The sequence below is a fragment of the Nasonia vitripennis genome, chromosome 5, assembly GCF_009193385.2.
Source record: "Nasonia vitripennis strain AsymCx chromosome 5, Nvit_psr_1.1, whole genome shotgun sequence".
Classification (NCBI taxonomy): Eukaryota; Metazoa; Arthropoda; class Insecta; order Hymenoptera; family Pteromalidae; genus Nasonia; species Nasonia vitripennis.
Genome location: NC_045761.1, coordinates 8,908,461 through 8,923,712, shown reverse-complemented (window position 1 = coordinate 8,923,712; position 15,252 = coordinate 8,908,461). Strand labels below are relative to the sequence as shown.

At 41.4% G+C, this 15,252-nt stretch overlaps 1 protein-coding gene across 19 annotated transcripts in view; it reads right to left on the bottom strand.

Moving 5' to 3' along the window:
• LOC100679723 overlaps positions 1-15,252 on the bottom strand; it is a 72,317-nt gene that overhangs the window by 56,446 nt on the left and 619 nt on the right. For 13 of the 19 annotated variants that reach the window (XM_016990019.3, XM_016990020.3, XM_031931737.2 and 10 more), the window contains exon 1: positions 11,547-12,344. The exons of 4 other annotated variants lie outside the window; for them this stretch is intronic. The gene's annotated coding sequence lies outside the window, so the exon portion shown is untranslated. Of the gene's footprint in view, positions 1-11,546; positions 12,345-15,252 lie in introns of those variants that run through there. 2 more of the 19 variants (XM_031931733.2, XM_016990021.3) reach the window with 1 other exon arrangement.

Genomic DNA, 15,252 nt, shown 5'->3' with positions numbered 1-15,252 from the left:
ATCATCTATTTCCTGACCCAGATCCGCGCGCGACGGCAGCAGTGTCTCGGCCAATCGTCCGCGGTAATCGTCGTCGCTGTACATGCTCGATTTATTTTGCCCTCTGTCTCTTCACCTACATACGCCGTGTTGGTGATTCTAAGACGTAGTCGATGATTCGTCGAATTGTATGTATATATAGGAACACGATTCCGATGAGCAAATACGTGAGATTTTATATTCTGGGCTGGAGATAAATAATTTGCCATACGTTTACCTATAATGTAGACAATATACGCATATAAAGAGGTACAGATAGGGGCTAATTTTTCAGACTTGTGCGCTTGCATTTTTTACGCGGATGCTACTTAAATTACATTCTGTGCTGGTTGGCAAGTGATTAACAGAGACAATTTGAGTGCTTTCCTCGTTACGAAAGCATGTGCAATTAGACTCGGGCAGTTTGAAAAATTATCGTTCCTCTGTTGTTAAATATCTTACATTACGGGAAACAAATGACGTCATATAAAAATCATATGGAAATGCGCATTTGTTATCCAAATGTGCTTTCAGCTAAAACTAAACCTGTATAAAATATCATTACGTTAAAATCAGTTTTCGAAACTTCAATCGCTTTTTTGAAATCGCAGTGGAGGGACTTGCGGGTTTTCCCGGACAATATAGGTATACTACTCTCGGCGTTCGATACGTAGCCGAAGTACGTTAATTCATTATTTGTTGAATTTAGTGGGGCGCACAATCGATTGTTTCCTCGCTGCAGTCGTGTCTTCGAGTGAAGTAAAGTAAGGGCTTGAGGAGAACTTTCACGAGAAGACATACCGTTAGCAAATGAATCAGACCGATGCAAGTGCTCATTTGAGGTATTTACTAAACGTACAAAATTCGAATAAAATCATTTCAACCCTAAAAGCATTTCAAACAAGATAACCCCGTTTGATCAATTTAATTAGACTTCAATTTTCTTAAAAGTAGCTCAGCTCGCTATCTCGAAACGTCGGCTTCTCGAGGATAATCCTAAACATAGTGTATCTTTATTGCCGTCATAAACGTAATTTTCAATCGATCGATTCTCTCATCAGGGTAAAAATTCTCCCCCAATCCGGTACGTTATGCTGGTTTTTTCATCGATAGAAATTCCACGCCATATTTTATGGATAGTTTGCTGGAAATTGCCGCATGGAAATTGTATATAAGCTTTCTCGAAGAAACTCGCGAATAGGGGGTTCTAAAGAAAAATACATAACGAGGGCGAGTCGTACCCAGAATTAGATTATAAATTTGACGACGAAGTATTATTCATCCGACTTCAATCAATTTTTGCATACGCGACGATATTACCGAGCGTATTGGTCTCTCGGCGCAATATCGTCCTCGTTTTATTTTCGTTCGCTTCCAAGAAAAAAGGTCTATCGAAAAATCGAATAACGCGTCGAAGTAGTAGACGCCAGCGTATCGTTTTTTCCCATCGTGTCATCGCGTTCGAGAGCGCGACAGTGCGTATACTATATCCTTCGTTTTTTTCCCCTCCTCTTCACGGCCGCGGCAATTTCCTCATCGGTCGTAGCACTTCTTATCCTCCCGAGAGCCTCGTAATGCTGATCGACTTGACCATCCGAGAATTTTTCCACCCCAGCCGAGAAAGGGCCTCGCGAGCGAAAAGAAAAAGGTCGATGAGAAAGAGCGAGAGGAGAAAAAAGCGCAAGGAAAGTCGCACACTATCCAAATGACGCTCGTAAAAGCGAGAAGCCCAACGTTGGCCGAAGAGCTGCGCGAGTAATTCCGCATCCGCTTGCGCGCTCCTCGCCGCGATAAGATTTTCAGGGTGAGCCGTAAAAAAAGGCAGATACCGTTCCGTCGTATGATTTTTATGGACGTGTGCAGCGCCGCGCCGCCGCCGCTGTTGCAGTCTAGGGAAAAGCGACAGCCTCGAGGACGCTGGCCCTCATAACTCTTCATCGTAAATTATCGCGTGGGAGAGAGAGAGAGAGAGAGCTTTTTCTCTCCTTCTCTCTGTACATGTATTATATTTCTCCACCTCTGCGACTAGCGTCCATTTATATTTTCGGCTCATTTTTCTCTCGGCTCCCCAAAGCTCGAAGAAGAAGTGTTTGATGACCACATGGACTTAGCGCGATGAAGATTTATAATGATGGGACGTACAAGTGCGTACTGCATATACATCGGTCCCCGATGAGACATATTTCCTTTCGAAAATTAAGTACGTACTCGGAAAGTTTGCCGGATGAACGATAAAATATACGATGGCGTTTGCGAAAGTGCGGTCACGAAATAGCTTGTGTGACACGGTGATGACTATACTCTTAGTCGCATAGGGAATGACGTATTCAGGTTGTACCAGGTGCGTTCGTTCTTTTGATGGTTGTGTACACCATCTCGAAAGTTCTGCGGCATTTTGGAACCTACAATTCTCGTCAAAATCTACACACAATATGTATGCGTACGCTATAAGTTAAAAGCGTAATACAGCAAGCCGTTTTGCAGTGAAATCGATTCTCTCGCGCGACCCTGGAGAAAACTTTTCGCTTTTTTGGTATCCGAGAGTTTTTCTTTTGTTCGATAGGATTTTGTTCCTCAGAAAAGAAAATCGTTTAGGTATCAAAATTGAAATCATATTTTTTGAGTTTCGCAATCAAACGTACTGTTCAGTTTTAAAAGAACCTTGAAAAACAATTTTTTCTTTTGTTCGACTAGTACGCGGTTATGAAAGAATGAAAAACGCTATACATTTATATTATAAAAAAGTTAATTCGATGCAGCTCGTGGATTACAAAAAACTAGGAGCTATTCGTACATTTACCAATAGAATACCAAAAGAATTATTATCTTTCAGTACTATAATTTACTGACGACCTTATATCAAACTTCTCGAAAAAAGCGTCTAACAGCCTCTTTTACACCCTTAAATCTTATCTACTTCTGTGTGAAGATTAAGCTGAAAGATAATCATTCAGAACACGTCAAATATACTCTTCCGTTTCTCACCTCACCAAAGCGTTATTTGACATTTATATTCTAATGGTAATCCGTTTTGATATTTTGACACACAATAATTAATTATAGCAATGCAATCATCCGCTTATTACAAACATTCTTAATGATTGTCAAGTTATTTTATAAGAAAAAGTATCGTAGGTTTTCATTCCCATTTATCACGTTGTATTGGTCAAAAGAAATCGCTCTCTCCGAAAACAGCAAGGCTTCACACAAATTTATCGACGATAACCAGCTAAAGCGAAGTGCTTCTTTCACGCTTTAGGTTTTGGCTCTTTCATACAGCCCTATATGGTTCTACATTTCTTGCCAAATACTCAGAGCTACTCAATACGTTTTTATCAGTTATTGATTTCTTGCGTGCATCGGTAGAATATTAAATTAATATTATAAAAGTTTATATTTTGTTTATCATTAGTTTTATAACTTTTTCTTTCAATAACAAGATGATACCATACGAGTGAGTCAATATTAGCATTGTATTCTTACACAATCGCAAGGCGTGCATAATATATGTCTGACTGTACACACTCTTTTCTACTTAAACAAGATTACGTATAACAAAGTATAAGCCCGTGAACTACTGAGAAAATTGCCAATCTACGAATCTCACAGTAGATGTTAAATATAGCTTCAGAAATTGATTACACTTCGTCCAGCATCATCTATCATCGAGCTTTTACAAAAAACGTCATAATCCACGACATTAATCATACATTAACTCAACTCTCGAGTTCGACAAAAACAACTACGTGCCTGAAATTTTTATCCAACGAACACGAGAAGCCTCCGATTTCAGTACATATCCTTAACCAAATTGACGTCTCGCGCCATGAAGAAAAAAACTTCTATTAAGCTCACCTCGCAGCATGATTCTGCGTATACAACTTTCCTTCCATCAGCGTTACGAAGACTTAACCTGCGCTTTGCATGCAAATTCACCTTTTTCTTATTTCGTATTTTACAGGAGCGGGCATTAGAATTCAGATTACCCCCCGCTCAATTCCCAAATAAAAGAAGAGAGAGAGAGTGACGGAGCTTTCCCTGAATTAGGGATAAGCCGTGCGCAGCCTTGGAGAAGAGAAATCGGGCTGCGCGGCTTATTAGAAGCAACGACCTCGATCGGGAAGAGTAGCTGCGTAAGAACGACTCTTTCGTGGCTTTTCCTGAGAGAGATAGTTTAAGAAATGATTCGGCAACACAACAGCCAGCAATTTTCTATTATAAAGCATAAGTGCAAGCACAGCTTCTTGGCAGCGAGCCTACGGTTCCTGTGTTTACCATTCGAGCGCTGTTGAGCCCGAGACGACGACTCGATAATTTGCCTCTGGGAGACAAGGTACTGTAATACATTGATTAATTCCGCTGAAATTTACAGCTACGTGACACAGCACATAAAGCTCTCCGGTATGAAAACAAACCTAATCTCCCGTACACTCACCCTATAAACTTTGGAATATATACGGTTCCAAGAAATTGGATGAATTTTTAAGCGGCACAAGAATTTCGTGTTAGCCTAAGTAAAGTAAATTAGATCAGACGCACAACGCAATGGAAGCGCGCTGTGTATTACTTATACGCCCCTAAAATAGTTGAACCGACTAGTCGTCGAGCGAGCGCGTTATTTTTATGTCAAAGCACGTGCCATGTGTGACGCGCACAATACGAGAGGGAAAACTAAGTCATAAGCCGCGCCTTAAACTAGCGTATGCGCGCAGTCTCTGTCGGTGTTTTACTACTTCAGCCGTTTGAGTACTCCGTACGCTACTACTGCCACAAATGAAAATATCATTGAAATAAACTTTCGTTATTAATGCCCGGCGAGCTTTTGCGACCCGATTAAACGCACACGCGGCGATAATTATTCAACGATTCGCGTTGAATAATTACGTAAGCATCGCTCTATTCGAGATGTCAGAAAAGTTTTATATGCGAAACGCTGTCCCCCATCAGAATCATTCGCAGAGAGATAGAGAAAGCGTTTATTGTGCGACGAGCGTTTCTAAAGTTTGAAGGCCACACAAAAACATTGTTACAGCTAGTCCGCTTTACACGATAGGATTCCCCCCGCTGAATGTCATTTACAAGCTACACGCGGGCGCCGCTGGTGAAATGTCGTCGCAACTTTCAGACAGCGCTTATTATACGTGTGTACAAACCGAATCCATTCGCGCAAACAGAGCCGATTTATTCAAAGCTCTCGTCACTGTCTCGATTTTCTAAAGACGATTAGGCACACTCGGGCGGTTTCATCTCGCCGACGTGGTTTAATTAAGAGGGTATCGAGGCATCTTACGACAAGTCCTGCACGAGAAAACGCGAGTCATTCACAGAAAGCTCGACGTGTATAAAGTCAGTTCGTTCGAGCGAACAGAACTGCGAGAGACACTATACTGTACTATTTACATAGTCCAACACGCAGGGAATCCTAAGCGGCTTATCGATTCGATGAGAGAGAGAGAGAGAGAGAGAGAGAGAGAGAGACTCGCGGACACTGCGCGACGTTATAGCTTCGGCGTGTGCGCGATTAAATCCGCGACGGGGGATTCGACGTTTGATTGCACGGCAGCGAACTTGCCTCGGAGTAACTCCGCAGGGATATTGCCGTTTCGTTCGAATCTACGCTGAATTAAGCCGTGTTGTTGTTGCTGCTTCTGGGGATACTAATTTGAGAGGCGAGCTTTTTCGCGTGCGTTAAATTAGAGATATAGAGAAAATATTACGACGTGCAGGGGCTTTGCGAAAAAGATTTTCCGCCGTGCAAACGTTTTTGTACAGCGCATTTCTGTCTCTCAGCCTTTAAAGTCTCTTGCGTCTTTTCAGATTTGCATGTTCAGCTTCTACCTGAGTAAGCTCTAGTTTCCGCTCGGATGTGTATGCGGCTGCAAGTCGGAGCTTTTTGTTTTACGTGCGGAATTGCTGAATTTTCGAGACCCTCTCTCTTGATGCTTCTATGGCGAATTCGGGGATTCCTCTTCGAAATGTTTTCGCAACTATCGGCAAAGTTTGGAAAAAAAAATCTTCTTTTTCAAGCTTGCGCTGTACAAACGAAATATAACGTTAGAAGCAAAGCACGCGAAAACATTTTTGACGCAACCTTTTTGTCGCATTTTTCATAAAGCACAGGATATACGAGCCGTCGTCCGAGTCTCACGTGTCTAATAATTCACGAAAGTGAAAAAAAGGGCTCGTCCCTCTATAGTTTGACCCACTTCGTGTTGTGTCGGCGTGCGAGCAACAAAGAGTCTCGGGCTTCCGCCTAAAATTGCTGGAACCCATCCGAAGCGACGCTATGCGCGCAAGAAACGCGTGAAATTGAGCAATCGAAGAGTCCATTCGTTGTATATTGTGCTCCCGCGGAGCTCTCCCTTTCACGTGCAGCGCGCGAAAACTTTTCACACCCGTATCGTCCTGTTTATGTGTGTACGTGTGTATATTGTGTGCTTTAAACGAACGTATAACACGTGCATCGCGTCGGGGATTCCCCGATTTTCCGGTGAACAAGTTATTGTGTTTCCCCCTAGAACGAAACTATAGTTTTCCGGAAGACGGGGACAAGGCGAGCGAGATTGGAATCTATCGGTATTTGTCGCCTTCTGTTAGCAGCGAAGGATAGCACGGATGTATGGCAATTTTCCGGAGCTTTCAAAGACTTCTCGACATTGGTTCTGTCTTCATCCCTCTTACGAAGGCGAGCTTTTTGTAATATTTTTAACTAATTCAATTTCTTGACCAGTTTTGAATGGATTTCAAAGGTTTCAAAAAGAGAACGCTTCAGATTTGCTAGAAACGCAAACAATGTTTCCGCTTTCATAGTCGTCAACTTCACGTGCATGCACTTCGGAAAATAAACTACGTTCTTGAAAAGGTAGAAAAATCTCTACCCACGTGCATATAACATACTACTACATTTTCTACATAAATTTTCAACCAATTTCCCGAAAAAAAAACAATGTTCTCCAAACCCTTCCAATAAAAAAAATCCAAACCTCCGCACTTTCTCCCTCCTCGGTCCCTGTCCACACATACGCACAGCGGCTCATCGTTATAAGGGTACGATGCGCGCGCTGACCCTCGATATATTACGACGGAGGCTCGTCGTCTACTATCGGCTCGTATACGTTCGACGCGCACCTAACTATACACACGATGGCACTTCGCCTCGACGACTCGTCCTTGCTCTCGATATCTAGCGAGCGACATGCGCGCGCTAGCGGCCGAGCAAGCGACGTCTCTCTACACCTTCTCTCTCACTCTTTCTTGGCTCGTTACTTCTTTTTTGTTTCCTTTAGATTCGCCGGCTTTTTCATTCGATTTACGGCGCAGAAAGCGAGAAGCGTATATAGGATACAGCAGAAGTGTCCTCCCTCTCTGGGGGGCGGTGTAGCACACCGGTAATTCTTCCCTGTCACTTTTTCCGCTGCGCCGGCCCTTTTTCTCGCGTCGGCAAACTGCGTTATTCAATTTGAGATTATGCCCACGCTGATTGAATCTGCGGCGAGTGTTTGTTCTGCTGCGAGAAACTCGCTATACATATCGAGTAGACTGTAGGTTTTAATTTTAATACACGAGTGATGTGTATAATGCGTTTTGGTTTTGTATGTGTGAAGAGAAGATTCGATTTGTCATGTCGAGCGAGTGTGAGAATGCAGTCCTTCGGGGGAACGCAGTTTACAAAGTAAAAGTCGCGATCTTCCGCTTGTCATCTCTTGAGATTTCGAATTTTCTTCGCGAGAGAAAAGTTAAACGTACGCAGTGCGAACTGTGGGAAAAAATAAAATTCTTGGAAAATATTTGTATACCGCCGAGGCATTTGAAAATGATAAGCGCGACGATGATAAAAGAGCACTTGAACACGGGCCGCGTGAAATTTCATTTAGTTATGACCTGAAGTTTTCGAGTTATAACCGTGTATCAAAACCGACGTAAAACGCAATACACAGAACAAAAACCATAAAGCTGAGATTCTCATAAAAGCAGTGCGCAGAAATGTAGCTAGCTCGCGCAAAGCTCTTTAAAACGGCGAGATAGGGCTACTTAAAAGATTTACTTCATCTCTAAACATTCGCAGCAGAGCTGGAAAAAAGAAATCCTCGCGTGGAGTGTAAATTGCCGGTGTAAATAATAAATCGGCCGAAAGTTTCGGACTTCAGAGCTGTAATTCACAAACGACGCTTTAATTCTGCGTCTTAAACGCGGCTTTTAGCGTGGATTATAACCTCCGGTATATTTGGATATTAAGTGTAATAACCGAAAAGTATAAGCTGAAATCGCGTTGCGATCTAGTTGTGAGTGAAACTTTCTAAAAAGAAGATAGCTCGGAAAGTTTGGTCTGCGCGCAGCGCTATGCTCCGCGGCACTGCTAATGTATCCACTTATTTTCTAATAAGATTGCAACTTTAATTAACCTGTTAGTGCCGTATGCGTTCTGGAATCATTTGGATTATGTGGAACGCAAAAAAAAACTGGGGAGAAAAGGAATGAGGGTATATATTGAAATTCTTTAATTAAAATCTGGAACCCCGAAACGTTTTCTTATTTTCTCTTTATAAAAAACCTGATCATAATAATTATTTACATTCCAAATTTACGTTTCATCATAATGCGGACATATTCGTAAATATCTTTAAGTTTTTGTACGGCGCATCGTGTGGATACAATTACGCGCATATTACAACAATAACATAACACCCGCTCCATAAAATCCACCCTTGTACAGCCGAATAAAAATGATACCCAAACACTCGTACATGCCAGGCGTGAAAAACATTTGTTTCAAATACATTATGCATTCTTAAAAAGAATGTGACTGCAAACAAGAAACCATAACTACCTACAACGTTCGTTAAAGGAGGCTCCAATCAGCGACGTGCGTCATATGTCTCGAATGGCCTATACACGCACACACACACACACACGAGAGTGTCCCGTATGTCATAACGTCGCTCTCGACCAATAATCCTCGACCGAGGGAAAATCCTCCGAAATTACAGGCAGACACACGTAGGATTAGCGACAAAAGAGGAGAGCGGGGGCGTACACCCCAACAAGACTAGTCTCTTTGATTTCCGGTGTCACTGGGTCATTCGGTGGTGCTCTCCAGATGTATATATAGCTATACACGCGTTGCATATAACGGCTTGATTAACGAAGTGCGCGCCCGGGAGCAACTTGATGACTGTATTACGATGGCCTGTAATTCCTTGCCTGCAACCTTGATAACTATTTGCTCGTCGCCGAAGTGTATTATAGTAGAGCACATATATAGCGCGTACATAATGACGAAGCTAATGTGAATTATTCAAAAATATAATACTCGCGAGAGTTAACTTTTTGCCAGGTGAACGACGTGGCGCTTAAATGCGCGACGACGAGTTGTAGCGCGAAACTTTTCTCCTGCAGCTCTCGCGCGATTTTACTTAAGGCGAAGTATGCGTGTGTGTGTATGTGTGTGTATATATATATATATATATATATATATATATATATATCACAGCGAACATCGACGCGAATAGCGCCGCGTAGAAAGATCCTATTGTTTAAACTTATAATACTATCCCCAAGTTTCATAATTTATACTTTTAAAACTTGAGCTGCTCTCTCGTGTATTAATCATTTGCAGAGAGTGACATTATTTCTCAAGGGTGTATAAGAAGTACAGTATCGGAGCTTCAGGGCCATAATAGCGAGGGTTTGACGAAAGCGAGATTTTTTCTTCGGGACGAGTGAATCTCGAAGCGAGAGAGAAGAGAAGAGACGGAAAGAAAAGGAGTGTAATAGAGTGGTATAAGGTGTCGCTTGCTTTTTCTCGCAAACAACTCGCGGCAACCACGTCGTCGCCGCGCGAGAGTATCGCATTTCGCTCGGGCAATCGAAGAAGAAAAAAAAGTGGGTCGAGGAAGCCTGACAAAACAAATGGAACCAACAATATGTTCTTATGCGGTATACAATTCGTCGTAAAATGTGAATTCGCCTATATGCCGAGAAAGATGTCCTAGAAAAAGTACGAAGGGAAGCGCACGGATTCTACGCAACGATAATCAGCGACGCGCGAAGCTCTAGAGGGCTTATAAGCACCTCCGAGCTTTAACTCGGGGAAAATATGTCTTGTGGAAAAAAAAGCCAGTTTCAATGTTTCTAGCTCATTGGCTTCTGAAGAGAGCGGCTTTTATTGGCTCGATTTTTTTCTTTGTTCCTGTTTTGCTTTGCATGGAAAACGATTCGCTGTACGCTGGTATAATTGCGACAATTAGCTTTGCGTATACTCGAAGATAAACCGTATTCGAGCTAATAGCATCGTTTGAAATCAGGATCGCGATTATCGTAAAGGATAAATTTTCTTTTTGAATAAAATCGCGAACGCGTGCATTGCATCGAGGTACTTAAAATTTTACGGTTCAGCGATGCATAAAACATTTTTTAGATGCGCTATGCGTTTTATATTTTATAAAAGGGAAAGCTCTATCCGTAAACAACTTTGTTGCTCTCGGCATTTTTATGAATTATATAATATATTGGGAGAAGGTAAAATATTTTTAACATTTGGAAAATGCGTAAAACAGAGTCGCACTGCGGAAAATCTAGGATGTATCAGTTCAAACTCTGTGCGTTTACGAGCGAATGAGAATACAAGCTTGAGCCAGATTTGATTATTAAATTCGATTTTTGCTAGAAACGAGAGCAAAGTTATTTTTTAATGGAAAACTCGATCTTAAGCTTATTATTATGGTACTCTAACGACAAACTTTCGTCTCTCATTTATAAATTAAAGCACTACTATGTGACAATGAAAGTTTTAACTCATCGTTCGAAGCTGTATTATGCTAGAATATTAATTATATGCGTACCTATACTATAAGTTCGTATGTTACTACTAATACTCAAACAATAATATTTGTACCAACAAATCTTATAAAGCTTCGTACAGTGTTCTTTAAATCAAAACATATCTTTTTTTCATCAAAATCGTTCGTCCGCCTCAAACGTGGCATGCTTAGTTTAAATCAATTGAAAATTGCTTCTATACAGAAGAAAATTATAATTTAATTTTCCTAGATTGAAAATCGTCTCTAACCAACAAAGATAGGTGGCGCACAGACGTTTTTCCGTTTCCCTCGTCAAGTATCCGCAAGTCCAGTGCATGGTGGTAAGTCAGATGGCTGAAATAGTAAGCTTATATCGCAATTGATTCTAGGCACACAAACTTGATCTTTTATCAATTTTTAGATCATTACGTCCAAAGTATTTTTTTCTCTCTCATGTGTTTGAAAATAATTAAGTTTCATATCCTCGCGTAATTATATGCTCTCATCTAATTAAATTAGTTCCAGCCGACTAGCGCGTGTAAAATTAATCAATTATCCCAAACAAAAATTTTATAAATACACCCCCGCGAAATATCCACCACAAGCCGTCCGTCAAGCTTCAAGTACGTTCTTTTTATAAAAAAAAAAACTCCTCAACTAAGTCATACAGCGCCATCAATTACGAATCTGCGACGTGTTCCACAATAAATAACAGAGCAGTTTACTCACTTAATAAAGCTTCGAGTGCAGTGTAACTACGGGACCAGCTCCTCTCTCTCTCTCTCTCTCTCTCTCTCTCTCTCTCTTCCCAGAAGGAATCCTGCCACTAAATTTATAACTCACAAGCGAAAGCACACAATATCCTCTCTTCAGCGCGAGACGAGAGAAACTCGAGAAATAAAGAAAGAAACGCGTTGAATAAATCACGTCAAAAGATCCAAGCGATTCGGTTCCTCGGCTATTTTCACTTCACTCGCGCTACATCAGCCCGGGAGCCATGAAAAATTCCATGGACATCCGCCCATCGAAGTCCATGCGGGTGTATGTGTATATTACGTACGCGTATGCAGGGCTCGTCAAATTTTCAGGATCCCCAGCCTCTGACGTAAATATCCGCGCGACGGCGGGCTTCCGAAAACTCTCGCGCACTCGGTGAAATCGACTTCTCCTGCGCGCGGAAGATTTTCCCGGAAAAGAGCCTCCTGGTTCACATGGGGCAGATACGAATAAACGGTGTCTCGACTAGCGCCGCAGTCGAAGCGTAACAAGTAGTTCGTCCGGGAATCGGTCAGCCTGCGCCAAGCCACAGAAGGTCCATTTCCATGTTGAGCTTGCAAGCACAACGGTGTGTGTGTGTGTGGTACGGAGAGGAGAATCGAGACCTTATATAGGGGAGGAACGAAAGAGAGAAGCGATGAGTAGCGTGGATGATGCTCGCGTTTGGATCGAGAGGCGGCACGTGAACGCAACGGCGGAAGCGCTGACACTGAGAGCTAACGGTGAGCCGCATCGGGGGTTGCTTCTCCGCCGCCGCTGCCAGGGGGTCGGCGCAGGGGCTGGAAAGCTTGCGCGCGCTTTCTCTCTCTCGCTCGCGCTCCCTCGAGCTTGCGACCGGCAGTTGCTACCGCGACTCGCTGCAGGGAGCCACCTGTCGAAACGCGCGCGCGCGCGCGCAAGTCTCACAACTGAAGCTTGAGCCTTCTTTCTGCGTGATGATGGATATATGTATGTATACGTGTGTACGGGTGATGGACGAGCTGCGGCGAGCTTGCGCGCTTACCTCTATACAGGGCTACGCGTATACGAAGTTACACTGCTGTAGAGGAGTATGTTTTTGGAAAGGATGACTGTGAGATATATACGCGGATGTGGCTGTACGTATTGTTGGGATGGAGAGGAGTTTGTCGTCGTGCGTTTTGAATAGGTGTACCGCTTGCACCATTGAAATGGACTGGAATTTTATATCGTTGGATTTTAAGAGCTGTCTGATCTATTCAGTTCTGGCATTCTAGTTCTTCATTTTTTTTTTTTTTGGTTAAGCACAGATATTAAAAACACTTTTTATACGAGAATGTTCAAATAGTAGTGCATTAAAAAACAGTGAAGTATAGTAATTTCGGAATGTCTGTCGATTAGAAGTTTTATAATCTACTACTGAAGCTACAACAAGCTTTCAACTACTATGAAACTACAATATACATCCAAGTATAATTACAAGTTCAATGCTTATCATCATAATATTGTAAATTAGTATATGGTTCTGACTGTGGATAATTAGAGCTAAAGCATTACGTCTCACTAAATAATTACTGCCCGTCGTTGACGTAGGTAGCGCATCAGAGTTAATCATCCAGAAAAACGTAATAATTTCACAATTAACGATCAAGTGTCGTTAAATAATGATTTAACGAAACGTCAAAGTGTCTCGAAACAATATCAAAGTTTTAATTACGAATTGAATCGTTTCAGAAGCGTCGACTTGTCCATTCACAACTATTGCCATTAATTACGTTCAATCCTTTGACGTCGAGCTGAAACTATTTGAAGTAGACGATTTACAAAGACTAATATGGCTACAGTGCGCTCACGTACGTACAAGTGGTTGCCAGGCAGCTGGCGCTTCGACGCATTTGCAAGCACAGCCCGGCTCATTGAAGATAGTATGGTCATTTTGTTGCACTACGCGAGCCACTGACGTGCCGATATTAAAATATCACGTGGATCTATATAGCTATACGTGCGCACGTGCGAGGGTCACTCTACTGTTTGAATCGTTTTACTGCTCTGCGACCCGACGGAAAGCCAATCACGGCGAAATAAGTACAATTAAGGTTAATTGTTTGGTATACAAGTATATTTATTATCACGTCTGAAGGCAATTAAATGATTTAAGTTTTCAATTCATAAAAGCTCTATTAACTCTACTTAATCAATTGAAAGAAAGATTTCATCTCTCTTTATCTCATTATTCCCTTAAGGTGTTTGCTGCTAATTAACCTGGCGTCGAATCAGTCCCCTCTAATACTACTGTGAGTTATTGGAGATATTACAAACGTACATTAACTCGTTATTATGCGCGAATAACCATAACCACAAGCTGGTATACACGCGAGCGTACCGCAACCCGATGCGCATATGCACATACCTGCTAAATTCAACATGAGAATTTACAGTTTCTCGCGTTTCGTCCCATGCATCATTAGTGTTTAGAAATGAATAAATATAATCTGTATCAAATAAATCGATTAAATTTAAATTAAATTAAAACCGCAGAGACAAAGACACGAGTATGCAAATTTTTGTTATTATTTTCGGATTTTCAAAATCCTAAAAGGATCTAAATATAGAACTAAGCGAATTTCAAGTATAGGGTGGATGGCTTGTATCGACGAATTTCGAGAACAGAAACTGTGCCTATCCCGTATCGAGGTACATACCGTATCCCGAAAAGCTCGTATTTCATCAAGAAAAGAAGCTTTCACAGCATCCTGAAAGCTTGCTGACTTATTGATGCTCTGATATACGTATATATTGTGTGTCACAGCGTGAAAATTTCCTGGAATCCTCAAATTCGATTTTTTTTACTTCGGTATACAAAGCTGCTTTAGATTTGGTTACGGACTTGCGGCGGGATATTTTAGATAAGCGTATATCCGACAATTCAATAAATTGTAATCGAATAAAAAAACACCAGGATTTTGATATGTGGACGAGACATTGCGTAGTAGTTTATTAATTATTTATTTTGTATGTTTCAGTTCTTATAAACTTAAATAGATTTAATTACCATAAATATGCATTTGCAGAGAATACGAACTTAATCAAAATAAACGTTTCAGTTCCTTAACGCATTTTTACCGAGGTATATGCATACAGCACACACAATATATAAATAGATATAATATAAAAATTGGATAACCCGGAGGATGCGCGCCCGTGCGCGATAACGAGTAAAATAGCCGTCCAATAAAAAAGCGTCCCCGAAGGAATGTAAAAATCTAACTGAAAAGTACTGTGAAGTATGCGTATGAGGCTTGAAAAATTTGCTTGTCACGTACTGTTCAAGTGTAGCGAAACGAATTTCTCTCTTAACGATTCGGAAAAATCGCGAGATACGTTCGGTTCGTGACTGGAAATGGAAATGACACTCCTTGTTACACTTGCAGCGGAGGCAAAAACAATTCTGGTTAATAGCGGTCACTTTACCGCAAAAACCTAATAGTTCTAATTCATGGAATTGAAATAAGTTGTTCCTATATTCAGCGATGTTCTCTCGGTGTTCACTTCATAAGAGTAATAAATTATTGAAACAATGAGATTTGTGCTGTTTCATGATTTACCTTAAATTTAGCTTTAATAAACAACTCTTTGTGTGTGTAAATCTCAGCATGGATGGATGGGAATAACAAGTTTACATAAGTCTCTTAGGAGATAG